This window comes from Rhipicephalus microplus, unplaced genomic scaffold (assembly GCF_043290135.1).
Source record: "Rhipicephalus microplus isolate Deutch F79 unplaced genomic scaffold, USDA_Rmic scaffold_17, whole genome shotgun sequence".
Classification (NCBI taxonomy): Eukaryota; Metazoa; Arthropoda; class Arachnida; order Ixodida; family Ixodidae; genus Rhipicephalus; species Rhipicephalus microplus.
The window spans coordinates 9982101-9986982 of NW_027464590.1; the positions used below are offsets into that span (position 1 = coordinate 9982101).

General features: G+C 50.5%; 1 non-coding gene across 1 annotated transcript; it reads right to left on the reverse strand.

Annotated features, from left to right (window-relative positions):
* Positions 1-3006: 3006 nt before the first annotated feature.
* Positions 3007-3079, reverse strand: TRNAN-GUU (transfer RNA asparagine (anticodon GUU)). Its single transcript has one exon. It is a non-coding gene; the product is annotated as a tRNA-Asn (tRNA).
* Between the last annotated feature and the right edge of the window lie 1803 nt (positions 3080-4882).

The following is a 4882-nucleotide window of genomic DNA, read 5'->3' on the forward strand; positions in this document are numbered from 1 at the left end:
AGAGACACACCGCTCTCGGGAGGGCTCGAACTTCCAACCTTTTGATTAACAGCCGAACGCGCTAGCCAATTCCGTCACGGAAGTAGTCGTGCTCCACTCTCATCACCATCAGAACATTTCTCCAAAGCTATCAGCGCAAAAAAAGAGACACACCGCTCTCGGGAGGGTTCGAACCTCCAACCTTTTGGTTAACAGCCGAACGCGCTAGCCTATTGCGTCACGGAGGTAGTCGTGCTTCACTCTCACCACCATCAGAACATTTTTCCAAACGTATCAGCGCAAAGAAAAAAAGAGGCACACCGCTCATGGGAGGGTTCCAACCTCCAACCTTTTCGTTAACAGCCCAAGAGAGAATAAACTTTATTTAGAGAGAGAATAAACTTTATTTTAACAGCCCAATGCGCTAGCCAATTGCGCAATAGAGACAGTCGTGCTCCACTCTCACCACCGTCAGAAGGTTTCTCCAAGGCTATCAGCGCAAAGAAATAAAGAGACACACCGCTCATGGGAGGGTTCGAACCTGCAACCTTTTGGGTTAACAGCCGACGCACTTGCCGATTCTGCCACGGAAACAGTCGTGCTCCACTCTCACCACCGTCAGAACATTTCTCCAAAGCTATCAGCGCAAAGAAAAAAAGAGACACACAGCTCTCGGGAGGGCTCGGACCCCCAAACTTTTGTCCTACACCCGAACGCGCTTGCCAATTGCGTCACGGAGGTAGTCGTGCTCCACTCTCATCACCATCAGAACATTTTTCCAAAGGTATCAGCGCAAAGAAAAAAAGAGACACACTGCTCATGGGAGGGTTCGAACCTCAAGTTTTTTGGTTAACAGCCCAACGCGCTAGCCTATTGCGCCACGGAGACAGTCGTGCTCCACTCTCACCACCGTCAGAACATTTCTTCAAAGATATCAGTGCAAAGAAAAAAAGCGACACACCGCTCATGGCAGGGCTCGAACCTCCAACCTTTTTGGTTAACAGCCAATCGCGCTAGCCATTGCACCATGGACCCAACCATGCTCCACCCGCACCACCGTCAGAACGTTTCTGCAAAGCTATCAGCGCAAAGAAAAAAAGCGACACACTGCTCCCGAAAGGGCTCGAACCTCCAACCTTTTGCTTAACAGCCGACCCACTAGCAGATACTAGCAGATTGTGCCACGGAGACAGTCGTGCTCCACTCTCACCACTGTCGGAACATTTCTCCATAGCTGTCAGTGCAAAGAAAAAAGAGACACACCGCTCTCGGGAGGGCTCGAAACTCCAACCTTTTTGATAACAGTTGATTGCGCTAGCCAAATGCGTCATGGAGGTAGTCATGCTCCACTTTCACCACAATCAGAACATTTTTCCGCAGGTATCAGCGCAAAGAAAAAAAGAGACACACCGCTCTCGGGAGGGCTCGAACCTCCAACCTTTTGCTTAACAGCCGACGCACTAGCAGATTGCGCCACGGAGACAGCCTTGCTCCAATTTTACCACCGTCAGAACATTTCTCCAAAGCTATCAGCGCAAAGAAAAAAAGAGACACACTGCTCTCGGGAAAGCTCGAACCTCCAAACATTTGGTCAACAGCCGAACGCGCTAGCCAATTGCGTCACGGAGGTAGTCGTGCTCCACTCTCATCACCATCAGAACATTTTTCCAAAGGTATCAGCGAAAAGAAACAAAGAGACACACCGCTCATGGGAGGGTTTGAACCTCCAGCCTTTTGGTTAACAGCCCAACGCGCTAGCCTATTGCGCCACGGAGACAGTTCGTGCTCCACTCTCACCATGGTCAGAACACTTCTCCAAAGATATCAGTGCAAAGAAAAAAAAGCGACACACCGCTCATGGGAGGGCTCGAACCTCCAACATTTTTGGTTAACAGCCAATCGCGCTAGCCATTGCACCACGGACCCAGCCATGCTCCACCCGCACCACCGTCAGAACGTTTCTGCAAAGCTATCAGCGCAAAGAAAAAAAGCGACACAATGCTCCCGGGAGGGCTCGAACCTCCAACCTTTTGCTTAACAGCCGACCCACTAGCAGACTGCGCCAAGGAGACGGTCACGCTCCGCTCTCAATACCATCAGAACATTTCTCCAAAGCTATCAGCGCAAAGAAAAAAAAGAGACACACCGCTCTCGGGAGGGCTCGAAACTCCAACCTTTGGATTAACAGCCGAATGCGCTAGCCAATTGCGTAACGGAGGTAGTCGTGCTCCACTCTCACCACCATCAGAACATTTTTCTAAAGGTATCAGCGCAAAGAAAAAAAGAGACACACCGCTCATGGGAGGGTTCGAACCTCCAACCTTTTCGTTAACAGCCCAACGCGCTAGCCAATTGCGCAAGAGAGACAGTCGGGCTCCGCTCTCACCACCGTCAGAACGTTTCTCCAAGGCTATCAGCGCAAAGAAAAAAAGCGACACACTGCTCCTGGGAGGGCTCGAACCTCCAACCTTTTGCTTAACAGCCGACGCGCTAGCCAAATGCGCCACGGAGACAGTCGTGCTCCACTCTCACTACCGTCAGAATATTTCTCTAAAGCTATCAGCGCAAAGAAAAAAAGAGACACGCCGCTCTCGGGAGGGCTCGAACCTCTAACCTTTTGGTTAACAGCCGAACGCGCTAGCCAATTGCGTCACGGAGATTGTAGTGCTCCACTCTCACCACCATCAGAACATTTTTTCAAAGGTATAAGCGCAAAGAAAAAAAGAGACACACCACTCATGGGAGGGTTCGAACCTCCAAACTTTTGGTTAACAGCCCAACGCGCTAGCGAATTGCACCATTGAGACAGTCGTGCTCCACTCTCACCACCATCAGAACATTTTTCCAAAGGTATCAGCGCAAGGAAAAAAAGAGACACACCACTCATGGGAGGGTTCGAACCTCCAACCTTTTCGTTAACAGCCCAACGCGCTAGCCAATTGCGCCAAAAAACAGTCGTGCTCCACTGTCACCACCATCAGAACATTTTTAGAAAGGTATCAGGGCAAAGAAAAAAAAGAGACACACCGCTCATGGGAGGGTTCGAACCTCCAACCTTTTGGTTAACAGCCAAACGCGCTAGCCAATTGCGCCAAAAAACAGTCGTGCTCCACTCTCATCACGGTCACAACACTTCTTCAAAGATATCAGTGCAAAGAAAAAAAGTGACACACCGCTCATGGGAGGGCTAGAACCTCCAAACTGTTGGTTAGCAGCCGATCGCGCTAGCCATTGCACCGCGGACCCAACCGCGGTCCACTCTCACCACCGTAAGAACGTTTCTCCAAAGCTATCAGCGCAAAGAAAAAAAAAGCGACACGCTGCTCCCGGGGAGGGCTCGAACCTCCAACCTTTTGCTTAACAGCCGACGCACTAGCAGTTGCGCCACGGAGACAGTCGTGCTCCACTCTCACCACTGTCGGAACATTTCTCCATAGCTGTCAGCGCAAAGAAAAAAGACACACCGCTCTCGGGAGGGCTCGAACCTCCAACCTTTTGGTTAACAGCCGAACGCGCTAGCCAATTGCGTCACGGAGGTAGTCGTGCTCTACTCTCACCACCATCAGAACATTTTTTCAAAGGTATCAGCGCAAAGAAAAAAAGAGATACACCACTCATGGGAGGGTTCGAACCTGCAACCTTTTGGTTAATAGCCGAACGCGCTAGCCAATTGCGCCACGGAGAAAGTCGTGCTCCACTCTCACCACAGTCAGAACACTTCTACAACGATATCAGTGCAAAGAAAAAAAAGCGACACACCGCTCATAGGAGGGCTCGAATCTCGAACCTGTTGGTTAACAGCCGACGCACTAGCAGGTTGGGCCACGGAGACAGTCGTGCTCCACTCTCACCACCGTTAGAACATTTCTCCAAAGCTATCAGCGCAAAGAAAAAAAAGAGACACACCACTTTCGGGAGGGCTCGAACCTCAAATCTTTTGGATAACAGTTGATCGCGCTAGCCGATTCTGCCACGGAAACAGTCGTGCGCCACTCTCACCACCGTCAGAACATTTCTCCAAAGCTATCAGCGCAAAGAAAAAAAAGAGACACACCGCTTTCAGGAGGGCTCGAACCTCAAACCTTTTGCTTAACAGCCGACGCACTAGCAGATTGCGCCACGGAGACAGTAGTGCTCCACTCTCACCACCGTCAGAACATTTCTCCAAAGCTATCAGCGCAAAGAAAAAAAGAGACACACCGCTCTCGGGGGGGCTCAAACCTCCAAACTTTTTGATAACAGTTGATCGCGCTAGCTGATTCTGCCACGGAAACAGTCGTGCTCCACTCTCACCACCGTCAGAACATTTCTCCAAAGCTATCAGAGCAAATAAAAAAAAGAGACACACCGCTCTCGGGAAAGCTCGAACCTCCAACCTTTAGCTTAACAGCCGACGCACTAGCAGATTGCGCCACGGAAACAGTCGTGCTCCACTCTCACCACCGTCAGAACATCTCTCCAAAGCTATCAGCGCAAAGAAAAAAAGAGACACACCGCTCTCGGGAGAGCTCGAACCTCCAAACTTTTGGTCAACAGCCGAACGCGCTAGCCAATTGCGTCACGGAGGTAGTCGTGCTCCACTCTCATCACCATCAGAACATTTTTCCAAAGGTGTCAGGCAAAGAAAAAAAGAGACACACTGCTCATGGGAGGGTTCGAACCTCAAGTTTTTTGGTTAACAGCCCAACGCGCTAGCCTATTGCGCCACGGAGACAGTTCGTGCTCCACTCTCACCACCGTCAGAACATTTCTTCAAAGATATCAGTGCAAAGAAAAAAAGCGACACACCGCTCATGGGAGGGCTCGAACCTCCAACCTTTTTGGTTAACAGCCAATCGCGCTAGCCATTGCACCATGGACCCAACCATGCTCCACCCGCACCACCGTCAGAACGTTTCTGCAA